Source organism: Triticum urartu, chromosome 5A (genome assembly GCF_056163025.1).
Source record: "Triticum urartu cultivar PI428250 chromosome 5A, HENAU_Tu73, whole genome shotgun sequence".
Taxonomy (NCBI): Eukaryota; Viridiplantae; Streptophyta; class Magnoliopsida; order Poales; family Poaceae; genus Triticum; species Triticum urartu.
The window spans coordinates 503,156,363-503,173,776 of NC_141877.1; positions in this window are offsets into that span (position 1 = coordinate 503,156,363).

The window sequence follows — 17,414 nt, forward strand, 5'->3', positions numbered from 1 at the left end:
AAGTTTAAAAAATCCTGCTGAGTGGTGAGCAACCCTCCCACTCGGGGGCTTAGCTGCAGTCCAGTACTCGCATAAGTTTAAAAAATCTCGTCGAGTGATGAGCAATCCTCCCACTCGGGGGCTTAGCTGCAGTCCCGTACACGCCTAAGTTTAAAAAATCCTGCCGAGTGGTGAGCAACCCTCCCACTCGGGGGCTTAGCTGTAATCCAGTACTCGCCTTAGTTTGTAAAATCCTACCAAGTGGTGAGCAACCCTCCCAGTCGGGGCTTAGCTGCAGTACAGTTCTCGCCTAAGTTTAAAAAATCCTATCGAGTGATGAGCAATCCTCCCACCCGGGGGCTTAGCTGCAGTCCAGTACTCGCCTAAGTTTGTTAAATCCTACCAAGTGGTGAGCAACCGTCCACTCGGGGGCTTAACTATAGTCGACTACTCGCCTAAGTTTAAAAAATCCCGCCGAGTGGTGAGCAATCCTCCCACTCGGGGGCTTAGCTGCAGTCCAGTACTCGCCTAAGTTTGTAAAATCCTACCGAGTGGTGAGCAACCCTCCCACTTGGGGGCTTAGCTGCAGTCCAGTACTCGCATAAGTTTAAAAAATCTCGTCGAGTGATGAGCAATCCTCCCACTCGGGGGCTTAGCTGCAGTCCAGTACTCGCCTAAGTTTGTAAAATCCTACCGAGTGGTGAGAAACCCTCCCAGTCGGGGCTTAGCTGCAGTCCAGTACTCGCCTAAGTTTAAAAAATCCTGCTGAGCGATGAGAAATCCTCCCACTTGAGGGCTTAGCTGCAGTCCAGTACTCGCCTTAGTTTGTAAAATCCTACCGAGTGGTGAGCAACCCTCCCACTCGGGGGCTTAGCTGTAGTCCAGTACTCGCCTAAGTTTAAAAAATCCTGCCGAGTGGTGAGTAACCTTCCAACCCGGGGTTTAGCTGCAGTCCAGCACTCGCCTTAGTTTGTAAAATCCTACCGAGTGGTGAGCAACCCTCCCACTCGCGGGCTTAACTACAGTCCAGTACTCGCCTAAGTTTAAAAAATCCTGCCGAGTGGGAGCAATCCGCCCACTCGGGGGCTTTGCTCCAGTCTAGTAGTCGCCTAAGTTTGTAAAATCTTACAGTGTGGTGAGAAACCCTCCCACTCGGGGGGTTAGCTGAAGTCCAGTACTCGCCTAAATTTTAAAAATCCTGCCCAGTGGTGAGCAATCCTCCCACTCAGGGGCTTAGCTGCACTCCAGTACTCGCCTAAGTTTGTAAAATCCTACCGAGTGGTGAGCAACCCTCCCACTCGGGGGCTTAGCTGCAGTCCCGTACACGCCTAAGTTTAAAAAATCCTGCCGAGTGGTGAGCAACCCTCCCACTCGGGGGCTTAGCTGTAATCTAGTACTCGCCTTAGTTTGTAAAATCCTACCAAGTGGTGAGCAACCCTCCCACTCGGGGCTTAGCTGCAGTACAGTTCTCGCCTAAGTCTAAAAAATCCTATCGAGTGATGAGCAATCCTCCCACCCGGGGGCTTAGCTGCAGTCCAGTACTCGCCTAAGTTTGATAAATCCTACCAAGTGGTGAGCAACCCTCCACTCGGGGGCTTAACTGTAGTTGAGTACTCGCCTAAGTTTAAAAAATCCCGCCGAGTGGAGAGCAATCCTCCCACTCGGGGGCTTAGCTGTAGTCCAGTACTCGCCTAAGTTTGAAAAATCCTACCGAGTGGTGAGCAACCCTCCCAGTCGGGGGCTTAGCTGCAGTCCAGTACTCGCCTTAGTTTGTAAAATCCTACCGTGTGCTGAGCAACCCTCCCACTCGGGGGCTTAGGTGTAGTCCAGTACTCGCCTAAGTTTAAAAAATCCTGCCGAGAGGTGAGCAATCCTCCCACTTGGGGGCTTAGCTGCAGTCCAGTACTCGCCTTAGTTTGTCAAATCCTACCGAGTGGTGAGCAACCCTCCCACTCGGGGGCTTAGCTGTAGTCCAGTACTCGCCTAAGTTTAAAAAATCCTGAGGAGTGGTGAGTAACCTTCCAACTCGGGGCTTAGCTACAGTAGAGTACTCGCCTAAGTTTAAAAAATCCTGTCGAGTGATGAGCAATCCTCCCACTCGGGGGCTTAGCTGCAGACAAGTACTCGCCTAAGTTTGTAAAATCCTACCGAGTGGTGAGCAACCCTCCCACTTGGGGGCTTAGCTGCAGTCCAGTACTCGCCTAAGTTTAAAAAATCCTGCTGAGTGGTGAGCAACCCTCCCACTCGGGGGCTTAGCTGCAGTCCAGTACTCGCATAAGTTTAAAAAATCTCGTCGAGTGATGAGCAATCCTCCCACTCGGGGGCTTAGCTGCAGTCCAGTACTCGCCTAAGTTTGTAAAATCCTACCGAGTGGTGAGCAACCCTCCCACTCAGGGGCTTAGCTGAAGTACAGTACTCGCCTAAGTTTAAAAAGTCCTGCCGAGTGGTGAGCAATCCTCCCACTCGGGGGTTTTGCTCCAGTCCAGTACTCGCCTAAGTTTAAAAAATCCTGCCGAGTGGTGAGCAACCCTCCAACTCGGGGCTTAGTTGCAGTACAATACTCACCTTAGCTGCAGTCCAGTACTTGCCTAAGTTGGTAAAATCCTACCGAGTGATGACCAACCCTCCCACTCGGGGGCTTAGCTGCAGTCCAGTACTCGCCTATGTTTAAAAAATCTTGCCGAGTGGTGAGCAACCCTCCCACTCGGGGCTTAGCTGCAGTACAGTACTCGCCTTAGTTTAAAAAATCCTGTCGAGTGATGAGCAATCCTCCCACTCGGGGGCTTAGCTGCAGTCCAGTACTCGCCTAAGTTTGTAAAATCCTACCAAGTGGTGAGCAAGCCTCCCACTCGGGGGGCTTAACTGCAGTCCAGTACTCGCCTAAGTTTGTGAAATCCTACTGAGTGGTGAGCAACCCTCCCACTCGGGGGCTTAGCTGTAGTACAGTACTCGCCTAAGTTTAAAAAATCCTGCCGAGTGGTGAGCAATCCTCCCACTCGGGGGTTTTGCTCCAGTCCAGTACTCGCCTAAGTTTGTAAAATCCAACCGAGTGGTGAGCAACCCTCCCACTCGAGGGCTTAGCTGCAGTCCAGTACTCGCCTAAGTTTAAAAAATCCTGCCGAGAGGTGAGCAATCCTCCCACTTGCGGGCTTAGCTGCAGTCTAGTACTCGCCTAAGTTTGTAAAATCCTACCGAGTGGTGAGCAACCCTCCCAATCGGGGGCTCAGCTGCAGTCCTATACTCGCCTAAGTTTAAAAAATCATGCCGAGTGGTGAGCAATCCTCCCACTCGGGGGCTTAGCTGCAGTCCAGTACTCGCCTAAGTTTAAAAAATCCTGCCGAGTGGTGAGCAATCCTCCCACTCGGGGGCTTAGCTGTAGTCCAGTACTCGACTAAGTTTAAAAAATCCTGCCGAGTGATGAGAAATCCTCCCACTCGGGGGCTTAGCTGCAGTCCAGTACTCGCCTAAGTTTGTAAAATCCTACCGAGTGGTGAGCAACCCTCCCACTTGGGGGCTTAGCTGCAGTCCAGTACTCGCCTAAGTTTAAAAAATCCTGCCGAGTGGTGAGCAACCCTCCCACTCGGGGGCTTAGCTGCAGTCCAGTACTCGCATAAGTTTAAAAAATCTCGTCGAGTGATGAGCAATCCTCCCACTCGGGGGCTTAGCTGCAGTCCAGTACTCGCCTAAGTTTGTAAAATCCTACCGAGTGGTGAGCAACCCTCCCAGTCGGGGCTTAGCTGAAGTCCAGTACTCGCCTAAGTTTAAAAAATCCTGCTGAGTGATGAGAAATCCTCCCACTCGAGGGCTTAGCTGCAGTCCAGGACTCGCCTTAGTTTGTAAAATCCTACCGAGTGGTAAGCAACCCTCCCACTCGGGGGCTTAGCTGTAGTCCAGTACTCGCCTAAGTTTATAAAATCCTGCCGAGTGGTGAGTAACCTTCCAACTCGGGGTTTAGCTGCAATCCAGCACTCGCCTTAGTTTGTAAAATCCTACCGAGTGGTGAGCAACCCTCCCACTCGCGGGCTTAACTACAGTCCAGTACTCGCCTAAGTTTAAAAAATCCTGCCGAGTGGGAGCAATCCGCCCACTCGGGGGCTTTGCTCCAGTCTAGTAGTCGCCTAAGTTTGTAAAATCTTACAGTGTGGTGAGAAACCCTCCCACTCGGGGGTTAGCTGAAGTCCAGTACTCGCCTAAATTTTAAAAATCCTGCCCAGTGGTGAGCAATCCTCCCACTCAGGGGCTTAGCTGCACTCCAGTACTCGCCTAAGTTTGTAAAATCCTACCGAGTGATGAGCAATCCTCCCACTTAGGGGCTTAGCTGCACTCCAGTACTCGCCTAAGTTTGTAAAATCCTACCGAGTGGTGAGCAACCCTCCCACTCGGGGGCTTAGCTGCAGTCCCGTACACGCCTAAGTTTAAAAAATCCTGCCGAGTGGTGAGCAACCCTCCCACTCGGGGGCTTAGCTGTAATCCAGTACTCGCCTTAGTTTGTAAAATCCTACCAAGTGTTGAGCAACCCTCCCACTCGGGGCTTAGCTGCAGTACAGTTCTCGCCTAAGTTTAAAAAATCCTATTGAGTGATGAGCAATCCTCCCACCCGGGGGCTTAGCTGCAGTCCAGTACTCGCCTAAGTTTGTTAAATCCTACCAAGTGGTGAGCAACCGTCCACTCGGGGGCTTAACTGCAGTCGAGTACTCGCCTAAGTTTAAAAAATCCCGCCGAGTGGTGAGCAATCCTCCCACTCGGGGGCTTAGCTGCAGTCCAGTACTCGCCTAAGTTTGTAAAATCCTACCGAGTGGTGAGCAACCCTCCCAGTCGGGGCTTAGCTGCAGTCCAGTACTCGCCTAAGTTTAAAAAATCCTGCTGAGTGATGAGAAATCCTCCCACTCGAGGGCTTAGCTGCAGTCCAGGACTCGCCTTAGTTTGTAAAATCCTACCGAGTGGTAAGCAACCCTCCCACTCGGGGGCTTAGCTGTAGTCCAGTACTCGCCTAAGTTTAAAAAATACTGCCGAGTGGTGAGTAACCTTCCAACTCGGGGTTTAGCTGCAGTCCAGCACTCGCCTTAGTTTGTAAAATCCTACCGAGTGGTGAGCAACCCTCCCACTCGCGGGCTTAACTACAGTCCAGTACTCGCCTAAGTTTAAAAAATCCTGCCGAGTGGGAGCAATCCGCCCACTCGGGGGCTTTGCTCCAGTCTAGTAGTCGCCTAAGTTTGTAAAATCTTACAGTGTGGTGAGAAACCCTCCCACTAGGGGGTTAGCTGAAGTTCAGTACTCGCCTAAATTTTAAAAATCCTGCCCAGTGGTGAGCAATCCTCCCACTCAGGGGCTTAGCTGCACTCCAGTACTCGCCTAAGTTTGTAAAATCCTACCGAGTGGTGAGCAATCCTCCCAATTAGGGGCTTAGCTGCACTCCAGTACTCGCCTAAGTTTGTAAAATCCTACCGAGTGGTGAGCAACCCTCCCACTCGGGGGCTTAGCTGCAGTCCCGTACACGCCTAAGTTTAAAAAATCCTGCCGAGTGGTGAGCAACCCTCCCACTCGGGGGCTTAGCTGTAATCCAGTACTCGCCTTAGTTTGTAAAATCCTACCAAGTGGTGAGCAACCCTCCCACTAGGGGCTTAGCTGCAGTACAGTTCTTGCCTAAGTTTAAAAAATCCTATTGAGTGATGAGCAATCCTCCCACCCGGGGGCTTAGCTGCAGTCCAGTACTCGCCTAAGTTTGTTAAATCCTACCAAGTGGTGAGCAACCGTCCACTCGGGGGCTTAACTGTAGTCGAGTACTCGCCTAAGTTTAAAAAATCCCGCCGATTGGTGAGCAATCCTCCCACTCGGGGGCTTAGCTGCAGTCCAGTACTCGCCTAAGTTTGTAAAATCCTACCGAGTGGTGAGCAACCCTCCCACTTGGGGGCTTAGCTGCAGTCCAGTACTCGCCTAAATTTAAAAAATCCTGCTGAGCGGTGAGCAACCCTCCCACTCGGGGGCTTAGCTGCAGTCCAATACTCGCATAAGTTTAAAAAATCTCGTCGAGTGATGAGCAATCCTCACACTCGGGGGCTTAGCTGCAGTCCAGTACTCGCCTAAGTTTGTAAAGTCCTACCGAGTGGTGAGCAACCCTCCCAGTCGGGGCTTAGCTGCAGTCCAGTACTCGCCTAAGTTTGAAAAATCCTGCTGAGTGATGAGAAATCCTCCCACTCGAGGGCTTAGCTGCAGTCCAGTACTCGCCTTAGTTTGTAAAATCCTACCGAGTGGTGAGCAACCCTCCCACTCGGGGGCTTAGCTGTAGTCCAGTACTCGCCTAAGTTTAAAAAATCCTGCCGAGTGGTGAGTAACCTTCCAACTCGGGGTTTAGCTGCAGTCCAGCACTCGCCTTAGTTTGTAAAATCCTACTGAGTGGTGAGCAACCCTCCCACTCGCGAGCTTAACTATAGTCCAGTACTCGCTTAAGTTTAAAAAATCCTGCCGAGTGGGAGCAATCCGCCCACTCGGGGGCTTTGCTCCAGTCTAGTAGTCGCCTAAGTTTGTAAAATCTTACAGTGTGGTGAGAAACCCTCCCACTCGGGGGGTTAGCTGAAGTCCAGTACTCGCCTAAATTTTAAAAATCCTGCCCAGTGGTGAGCAATCCTCCCACTCAGGGGCTTAGCTGCACTCCAGTACTCGCCTAAGTTTGTAAAATCCTACCGAGTGGTGAGCAATCCTCCCACTTAGGGGCTTAGCTGCACTCCAGTACTCGCCTAAGTTTGTAAAATCCTACCGAGTGGTGAGCAAACCTCCCACTCGGGGGCTTAGCTGCAGTCCCGTACACGCCTAAGTTTAAAAAATCCTGCCGAGTGGTGAGCAACCCTCCCACTCGGGGGCTTAGCTGTAATCCAGTACTCGCCTTAGTTTGTAAAATCCTACCAAGTGGTGAGCAACCCTCCCAGTCGGGGCTTAGCTGCAGTACAGTTCTCGCCTAAGTTTAAATAATCCTATCGAGTGATGAGCAATCCTCCCACCCGGGGGCTTAGCTGCAGTCCAGTACTCGCCTAAGTTTGTTAAATCCTACCAAGTGGTGAGCAACCGTCCACTCGGGGGCTTAACTATAGTCGACTACTCGCCTAAGTTTAAAAAATCCCGCCGAGTGGTGAGCAATCCTCCCACTCGGGGGCTTAGCTGCAGTCCAGTACTCGCCTAAGTTTGTAAAATCCTACCGAGTGGTGAGCAACCCTCCCACTTGGGGGCTTAGCTGCAGTCCAGTACTCGCCTAAGTTTAAAAAATCCTGCTGAGTGGTGAGCAACCCTCCCACTCGGGGGCTTAGCTGCAGTCCAGTACTCGCATAAGTTTAAAAAATCTCGTCGAGTGATGAGCAATCCTCCCACTCGGGGGCTTAGCTGCAGTCCAGTACTCGCCTAAGTTTGTAAAATCCTACCGAGTGGTGAGCAACCCTCCCAGTCGGGGCTTAGCTGCAGTCCAGTACTCGCCTAAGTTTAAAAAATCGTGCTGAGTGATGAGAAATCCTCCCACTCGAGGGCTTAGCTGCAGTCCAGTACTCGCCTTAGTTTGTAAAATCCTACCGAGTGGTGAGCAACCCTCCCACTCGGGGGCTTAGCTGTAGTCCAGTACTCGCCTAAGTTTAAAAAATCCTGCCGAGTGGTGAGTAACCTTCCAACTCGGGGTTTAGCTGCAGTCCAGCACTCGCCTTAGTTTGTAAAATCCTACCGAGTGGTGAGCAACCCTCCCACTCGCGGGCTTAACTACAGTCCAGTACTCGCCTAAGTTTAAAAAATCATGCCGAGTGGGAGCAATCCGCCCACTCGGGGGCTTTGCTCCAGTCTAGTAGTCGCCTAAGTTTGTAAAATCTTACAGTGTGGTGAGAAACCCTCCCACTCGGGGGGTTAGATGAAGTCCAGTACTCGCCTAAATTTTAAAAATCCTGCCCAGTGGTGAGCAATCCTCCCACTCAGGGGCTTAGCTTCACTCCAGTACTCGCCTAAGTTTGTAAAATCCTACCGAGTGGTGAGCAACCCTCCCACTCGGGGGCTTAGCTGCAGTCCCGTACACGCCTAAGTTTAAAAAATCCTGCCGAGTGGTGAGCAACCCTCCCACTCGGGGGCTTAGCTGTAATCCAGTACTCGCCTTAGTTTGTAAAATCCTACCAAGTGGTGAGCAACCCTCCCACTCGGGGCTTAGCTGCAGTACAGTTCTCGCCTAAGTTTAAAAAATCCTATCGAGTGATGAGCAATCCTCCCACCCGGGGGCTTAGCTGCAGTCCAGTACTCGCCTAAGTTTGATAAATCCTACCAAGTGGTGAGCAACCCTCCACTCGGGGGCTTAACTGTAGTTGAGTACTCGCCTAAGTTTAAAAAATCCCGCCGAGTGGAGAGCAATCCTCCCACTCGGGGGCTTAGCTGTAGTCCAGTACTCGCCTAAGTTTGAAAAATCCTACCGAGTGGTGAGCAACCCTCCCAGTCGGGGGCTTAGCTGCAGTCCAGTACTCGCCTTAGTTTGTAAAATCCTACCGTGTGCTGAGAAACCCTCCCACTCGGGGGCTTAGGTGTAGTCCAGTACTCGCCTAAGTTTAAAAAATCCTGCCGAGAGGTGAGCAATCCTCCCACTCGGGGGCTTAGCTGCAGTCCAGTACTCGCCTTAGTTTGTAAAATCCTACCGTGTGCTGAGAAACCCTCCCACTCGGGGGCTTAGGTGTAGTCCAGTACTCGCCTAAGTTTAAAAAATCCTGCCGAGAGGTGAGCAATCCTCCCACTCGGGGGCTTAGCTGCAGTCCAGTACTCGCCTAAGTTTGAAAAATCCTACCGAGAGGAGAGCAATCCTCCCACTCGGGGGCTTAGCTGTAGTCCAGTACTCGCCTAAGTTTGAAAAATCCTACCGAGTGGTGAGCAACCCTCCCAGTCGGGGGCTTAGCTGCAGTCCAGTACTCGCCTTAGTTTGTAAAATCCTACCGTGTGCTGAGAAACCCTCCCACTCGGGGGCTTAGGTGTAGTCCAGTACTCGCCTAAGTTTAAAAAATCCTGCCGAGAGGTGAGAAACCCTCCCACTCGGGGGCTTAGGTGTAGTCCAGTACTCGCCTAAGTTTAAACAATCCCGCCGAGTGGTGAGCAATCCTCCCACTCGGGGGCTTAGCTACAGTCCAGTACTCGCCTAAGTTTGTAAAATCCTACCGAGTGGTGAGCAACCCTCCCACTCGCGGGCTTAACTACAGTCCAGTACTCGCCTAAGTTTAAAAAATCCTGCCGAGTGGTGAGCAACCCTCCCACTCGGGGGCTTAGCTGTAATCCAGTACTCGCCTTAGTTTGTAAAACCCTACCAAGTGGTGAGCAACCCTCCCACTCGGGGCTTAGCTGCAGTACAGTTCTCGCCTAAGTTTAAAAAATCCTATCGAGTGATGAGCAATCCTCCCACCCGGGGGCTTAGCTGTAGTCCAGTACTCGCCTAAGTTTGTTAAATCCTACCAAGTGGTGAGCAACCCTCCACTCGGGGGCTTAACTGTAGTCGAGTACTCGCCTAAGTTTAAAAAATCCCGCCGAGTGGTGAGCAATCCTCCCACTTAGGGGCTTAGCTGCACTCCAGTACTCGCCTAAGTTTGTAAAATCTAACCGAGTGGTGAGCAACCCTCCCACTCGGGGGCTTAGCTGCAGTCCCGTACACGCCTAAGTTTAAAAAATCCTGCCGAGTGGTGAGCAACCCTCCCACTCGGGGGCTTAGCTGTAATCCAGTACTCGCCTTAGTTTGTAAAATCCTACCAAGTGGTGAGCAACTCTCCCACTCGGGGCTTAGCTGCAGTACAGTTCTCGCCTCAGTTTAAAAAATCCTATCGAGTGATGAGCAATCCTCCCACCCGGGGGCTTAGCTGCAGTCCAGTACTCGCCTAAGTTTGTTAAATCCTACCAAGTGGTGAGCAACCCTCCACTCGGGGGCTTAACTGTAGTCGAGTACTCGCCTAAGTTTAAAAAATCCCGCCGAGTGGTGAGCAATCCTCCCACTCGGGGGCTTAGCTGCAGTCCAGTACTCGCCTAAGTTTGAAAAATCCTACCGAGTGGTGAGCAACCCTCCCAGTCTGGGGCTTAGCTGCAGTCCAGTACTCGCCTTAGTTTGTAAAATCCTACCGAGTGCTGAGCAACCCTCCCACTCGGGGGCTTAGGTGTAGTCCAGTACTCGCCTAAGTTTAAAAAATCCTGCCGAGAGGTGAGCAATCCTCCCACTCGGGGGCTTAGCTGCAGTCCAGTACTCGCCTTAGTTTGTCAAATCCTACCGAGTGGTGAGCAACCCTCCCACTCGGGGGCTTAGCTGTAGTCCAGTACTCGCCTAAGTTTAAAAAATCCTGAGGAGTGGTGAGTAACCTTCCAACTCGGGGCTTAGCTAAAGTAGAGTACTCGCCTAAGTTTAAAAAATCCTGTCGAGTGATGAGCAATCCTCCCACTCGGGGGCTTAGCTGCAGACAAGTACTCGCCTAAGTTTGTAAAATCCTACCGAGTGGTGAGCAACCCTCCCACTCGCGGGCTTAACTACAGTCCAGTACTCGCCTAAGTTTAAAAAATCGTGCCGAGTGGTGAGCAACCCTCCCACTCGGGGGCTTAGCTGTAATCCAGTACTCGCCTTAGTTTGTGAAATCCTACCAAGTGGTGAGCAACCCTCCACTCGGGGGCTTAACTGTAGTCGAGTACTCGCCTAAGTTTAAACAATACCGCCGAGTGGTGAGCAATCCTCCCACTCGGGGGCTTAGCTGCAGTCCAGTACTCGCCTAAGTTTGTAAAATCCTACCGAGTGGTGAGCAACCCTCCCACTCGCGGGCTTAACTACAGTCCAGTACTCGCCTAAGTTTAAAAAATCCTGCCGAGTGGTGAGCAACCCTCCCACTCGGGGGCTTAGCTGTAATCCAGTACTCGCCTTAGTTTGTAAAACCCTACCAAGTGGTGAGCAACCCTCCCACTCGGGGCTTAGCTGCAGTACAGTTCTCGCCTAAGTTTAAAAAATCCTATCGAGTGATGAGCAATCCTCCCACCCGGGGGCTTAGCTGCAGTCCAGTACTCGCCTAAGTTTGTTAAATCCTACCAAGTGGTGAGCAACCCTCCACTCGGGGGCTTAACTGTAGTCGAGTACTCGCCTATGTTTAAAAAATCCCGCCGAGTGGTGAGCAATCCTCCCACTTAGGGGCTTAGCTGCACTCCAGTACTCGCCTAAGTTTGTAAAATCTAACCGAGTGGTGAGCAACCCTCCCACTCGGGGCCTTAGCTGCAGTCCCGTACACGCCTAAGTTTAAAAAATCCTGCCGAGTGGTGAGCAACCCTCCCACTCGGGGGCTTAGCTGTAATCCAGTACTCGCCTTAGTTTGTAAAATCCTACCAAGTGGTGAGCAACTCTCCCACTCGGGGCTTAGCTGCAGTACAGTTCTCGCCTAAGTTTAAAAAATCCTATCGAGTGATGAGCAATCCTCCCACCCGGGGGCTTAGCTGCAGTCCAGTACTCGCCTAAGTTTGTTAAATCCTACCAAGTGGTGAGCAACCCTCCACTCGGGGGCTTAACTATAGTCGAGTACTCGCCTAAGTTTAAAAAATCCCGCCGAGTGGTGAGCAATCCTCCCACTTAGGGGCTTAGCTGCACTCCAGTACTCGCCTAAGTTTGTAAAATCTAACCGAGTGGTGAGCAACCCTCCCACTCGGGGGCTTAGCTGCAGTCCCGTACACGCCTAAGTTTAAAAAATCCTGCCGAGTGGTGAGCAACCCTCCCACTCGGGGGCTTAGCTGTAATCCAGTACTCGCCTTAGTTTGTAAAATCCTACCAAGTGGTGAGCAACGCTCCCACTCGGGGCTTAGCTGCAGTCCAGTACTCGCCTAAGTTTGTAAAATCCTACCGAGTGGTGAGCAACCCTCCCACTCGGGGGCTTCGCTCCAGTCCAGTAGTCGCCTAAGTTTGTAAAATCTTACCGTGTGGTGAGAAACCCTCCCACTCGGGGGCTTAGCTGCAGTCCAGTACTCGCCTAAGTTTGTCAAATCCTACCGAGTGGTGAGCAATCCTCCCACTCAGGGGCTTAGCTACACTCCAGTACTCGCCTAAGTTTGTAAAATCCTACCGAGTGGTGAGCAACCCTCCCACTCGGGGGCTTAGCTGCAGTCCCGTACACGCCTAAGTTTAAAAAATCCTGCCGAGTGGTGAGCAACCCTCCCCCTCGGGGCTTAGCTGCAGTACAGTTCTCGCCTAAGTTTAAAAAATCCTATCGAGTGGTGAGCAATCCTCCCACTCGGGGGCTTAGCTACAGTCCAGTACTCGCCTAAGTTTGTAAAATCCTACCAAGTGGTGAGCAACCCTCCACTCGGGGGTTTAACTATAGTCGAGTACTCGCCTAAGTTTAAAAAATCCCGCCGAGTGGTGAGCAATACTCCCACTCGGGGGCCTAGCTACAGTCCACTACTTGCCTAAGTTTGTAAAATCCTACCGAGTGGTGAGCAACCCTCCCAGTCGGGGGCTTAGCTGCAGTCCAGTACTCGCCTTAGTTTGTAAAATCCTACCGAGTGCTGAGCAACCCTCCCGCTCGGGGGCTTAGCTGTAGTCCAGTACTCGCCTAAGTTTAAAAAATCCTGCCGAGAGGTGAGCAATCCTCCCACTCAGGGGCTTAGCTGCAGTCCAGTACTCGCCTTAGTTTGTAAAATCCTACCGAGTGGTGAGCAACCCCCCCACTCGGGGGCCTAGCTGTAGTCAAGTACTCGCCTAAGTTTAAAAAATCCTGCCGAGTGGTGAGTAACCTTCCAACTCGGGGCTTAGCTGCAGTACAGTACTCCCCTAAGTTTAAGAAATCCTGTCAAGTGATGAGCAATCCTCCCACTCGGGGGCTTAGCTGCAGACAAGTACTCGCCTAAGTTTGTAAAATCCTACCGGGTGGTGAGCAACCCTCCCACTCGCGGGCTTAACTACAGTCCAGTACTTGCCTAAGTTTAAAAAATCCTGCCGAGTGGGAGCAATCCTCCCACTCGGGGGCTTCGCTCCAGTCCAGTAGTCCCCTAAGTTTGTAAAATCTTACCGTGTGGTGAGAAACCCTCCCACTCGGGGGGTTAGCTGCAGTCCAGTACTCGCCTAAATTTTAAAAATCCTGCCCAGTGGTGAGCAATCCTCCCACTCAGGGGCTTAGCTACACTCCAGTACTCGCCTAAGTTTGTAAAATCCTACCGAGTGGTGAGCAACCCTCCCACTCGGGGGCTTAGCTGCAGTCCGGTACACGCCTAAGTTTAAAAAATCCTGCCGAGTGGTGAGCAACCCTACCACTCGGGGCTTAGCTGCAGTACAGTTCTCGCCTAAGTTTAAAAAATCCTATCGAGTGATGAGCAATCCTCCCACTCGGGGGCTTAGCTGCAGTCCAGTACTCGCCTTAGTTTGTAAAATCCTACCGAGTGGTGAGCAACCCTCCCACTCGGGGGCTTAGCTGTAGTCCAGTACTCGCCTAAGTTTAAAAAATCCTGCCGAGTGGTGAGTAACCTTCCAACTCGGGGTTTAGCTGCAGTCCAGCACTCGCCTTAGTTTGTAAAATCCTACCGAGTGGTGAGCAACCCTCCCACTCGGGGGCTTAGCTGCAGTCCCGTACACGCCTAAGTTTAAAAAATCCTGCCGAGTGGTGAGCAACCCTCCCCCTCGGGGCTTAGCTGCAGTACACTTCTCGCCTAAGTTTAAAAAATCCTATCGAGTGGTGAGCAATCCTCCCACTCGGGGGCTTAGCTGCAGTCCAGTACTCGCCTAAGTTTGTAAAATCCTACCAAGTGGTGAGCAACCCTCCACTCGGGGGTTTAACTATAGTCGAGTACTCGCCTAAGTTTAAAAAATCCCGCCGAGTGGTGAGCAATACTCCCACTCGGGGGCCTAGCTACAGTCCACTACTTGCCTAAGTTTGAAAAATCCTACCGAGTGGTGAGCAACCCTCCCAGTCGGGGGCTTAGCTGCAGTCCAGTACTCGCCTTAGTTTGTAAAATCCTACCGAGTGCTGAGCAACCCTCCCGCTCGGGGGCTTAGCTGTAGTCCAGTACTCGCCTAAGTTTAAAAAATCCTGCCGAGAGGTGAGCAATCCTCCCACTCGGGGGCTTAGCTGCAGTCCAGTACTCGCCTTAGTTTGTAAAATCCTACCGAGTGGTGAGCAACCCCCCCACTCGGGGGCCTAGCTGTAGTCAAGTACTCGCCTAAGTTTAAAAAATCCTGCCGAGTGGTGAGTAACCTTCCAACTCGGGGCTTAGCTGCAGTACAGTACTCCCCTAAGTTTAAGAAATCCTGTCGAGTGATGAGCAATCCTCCCACTCGGGGGCTTAGCTGCAGACAAGTACTCGCCTAAGTTTGTAAAATCCTACCGGGTGGTGAGCAACCCTCCCACTCGCGGGCTTAACTACAGTCCAGTACTTGCCTAAGTTTAAAAAATCCTGCCGAGTGGGAGCAATCCTCCCACTCGGGGGCTTCGCTCCAGTCCAGTAGTCGCCTAAGTTTGTAAAATCTTACCGTGTGGTGAGAAACCCTCCCACTCGGGGGGTTAGCTGCAGTCCAGTACTCGCCTAAATTTTAAAAATCCTGCCCAGTGGTGAGCAATCCTCCCACTCAGGGGCTTAGCTACACTCCAGTACTCGCCTAAGTTTGTAAAATCCTACCGAGTGGTGAGCAACCCTCCCACTCGGGGGCTTAGCTGCAGTCCGGTACACGCCTAAGTTTAAAAAATCCTGCCGAGTGGTGAGCAACCCTCCCACTCGGGGCTTAGCTGCAGTACAGTTCTCGCCTAAGTTTAAAAAATCCTATCGAGTGATGAGCAATCCTCCCACTCGGGGGCTTAGCTGCAGTCCAGTACTCGCCTTAGTTTGTAAAATCCTACCGAGTGGTGAGCAACCCTCCCACTCGGGGGCTTAGCTGTAGTCCAGTACTCGCCTAAGTTTAAAAAATCCTGCCGAGTGGTGAGTAACCTTCCAACTCGGGGTTTAGCTGCAGTCCAGCACTCGCCTTAGTTTGTAAAATCCTACCGAGTGGTGAGCAACCCTCCCACTCAAGGGCTTAACTACAGTCCAGTACTCGCCTAAGTTTAAAAAATCCTGCCGAGTGGGAGCAATCCGCCCACTCGGGGGCTTTGCTCTAGTCTAGTAGTCGCCTAAGTTTGTAAAATCTTACAGTGTGGTGAGAAACCCTCCCACTCGGGGGGTTAGCTGAAGTCCAGTACTCGCCTAAATTTTAAAAATCCTGCCCAGTGGTGAGCAATCCTCCCACTCAGGGGCTTAGCTGCACTCCAGTACTCGCCTAAGTTTGTAAAATCCTACCGAGTGGTGAGCAACCCTCCCACTCGGGGGCTTAGCTGCAGTCCCGTACACGCCTAAGTTTAAAAAATCCTGCCGAGTGGTGAGCAACCCTCCCACTCGGGGGGTGAGCTGTAATCCAGTACTCGCCTTAGTTTGTAAAATCCTACCAAGTGGTGAGCAACCCTCCCACTCGGGGCTTAGCTGCAGTACAGTTCTCGCCTAAGTTTAAAAAATCCTATCGAGTGATGAGCAATCCTCCCACCCGGGGGCTTAGCTGCAGTACTGGACTCGCCTAAGTTTGATAAATCCTACCAAGTGGTGAGCAACCCTCCACTCGGGGGCTTAACTGTAGTTGAGTACTCGCCTAAGTTTAAAAAATCCCGCCGAGTGGAGAGCAATCCTCCCACTCGGGGGCTTAGCTGTAGTCCAGTACTCGCCTAAGTTTGAAAAATCCTACCGAGTGGTGAGCAACCCTCCCAGTCGGGGGCTTAGCTGCAGTCCAGTACTCGCCTTAGTTTGTAAAATCCTACCGTGTGCTGAGAAACCCTCCCACTCGGGGGCTTAGGTGTAGTCCAGTACTCGCCTAAGTTTAAAAAATCCTGCCGAGAGGTGAGCAATCCTCCCACTCGGGGGCTTAGCTGCAGTCCAGTACTCGCCTTAGTTTGTCAAATCCTACCGACTGGTGAGCAACCCTCCCACTCGGGGGCTTAGCTGTAGTCCAGTACTCGCCTAAGTTTAAAAAATCCTGAGGAGTGGTGAGTAACCTTCCAACTCGGGGCTTAGCTACAGTAGAGTACTCGCCTAAGTTTAAAAAATCCTGTCGAGTGATGAGCAATCCTCCCACTCGGGGGCTTAGCTGCAGACAAGTACTCGCCTAAGTTTGTAAAATCCTACCGAGTGGTGAGCAACCCTCCCACTCGCGGGCTTAACTACAGTCCAGTACTCGCCTAAGTTTAAAAAATCGTGCCGAGTGGTGAGCAACCCTCCCACTCGGGGGCTTAGCTGTAATCCAGTACTCGCCTTAGTTTGTAAAATCCTACCAAGTGGTGAGCAACCCTCCACTCGGGGGCTTAACTGTAGTCGAGTACTCGCCTAAGTTTAAACAATCCCGCCGAGTGGTGAGCAATCCTCCCACTCGGGGGCTTAGCTGCAGTCCAGTACTCGCCTAGGTTTGTAAAATCCTACCGAGTGGTGAGCAACCCTCCCACTCGCGGGCTTAACTACAGTCCAGTACTCGCCTAAGTTTAAAAAATCCTGCCGAGTGGTGAGCAACCCTCCCACTCGGGGGCTTAGCTGTAATCCAGTACTCGCCTTAGTTTGTAAAACCCTACCAAGTGGTGAGCAACCCTCCCACTCGGGGCTTAGCTGCAGTACAGTTCTCGCCTAAGTTTAAAAAATCCTATCGAGTGATGAGCAATCCTCCCACCCGGGGGCTTAGCTGCAGTCCAGTACTCGCCTAAGTTTGTTAAATCCTACCAAGTGGTGAGCAACCCTCCACTCGGGGGCTTAACTGTAGTCGAGTACTCGCCTAAGTTTAAAAAATCCCGCCCAGTGGTGAGCAATCCTCCCACTTAGGGGCTTAGCTGCACTCCAGTACTCGCCTAAGTTTGTAAAATCTAACCGAGTGGTGAGCAACCCTCCCACTCGGGGGCTTAGCTGCAGTCCCGTACACGCCTAAGTTTAAAAAATCCTGCCGAGTGGTGAGCAACCCTCCCACTCGGGGGCTTAGCTGTAATCCAGTACTCGCCTTAGTTTGTAAAATCCTACCAAGTGGTGAGCAACTCTCCCACTCGGGGCTTAGCTGCAGTACAGTTCTCGTCTAAGTTTAAAAAATCCTATCGAGTGATGAGCAATCCTCCCACCCGGGGGCTTAGGCGCAGTCCAGTACTCGCCTAAGTTTGTTAAATCCTACCAAGTGGTGAGCAACCCTCCACTCGGGGGCTTAACTGTAGTCGAGTACTCGCCTAAGTTTAAAAAATCCCGCCGAGTGGTGAGCAATCCTCCCACTCGGGGGCTTAGCTGCAGTCCAGTACTCGCCTAAGTTTGAAAAATCCTACCGAGTGGTGAGCAACCCTCCCAGTCTGGGGCTTAGCTGCAGTCCAGTACTCGCCTTAGTTTGTAAAATCCTACCGAGTGCTGAGCAACCCTCCTACTCGGGGGCTTAGGTGTAGTCCAGTACTCGCCTAAGTTTA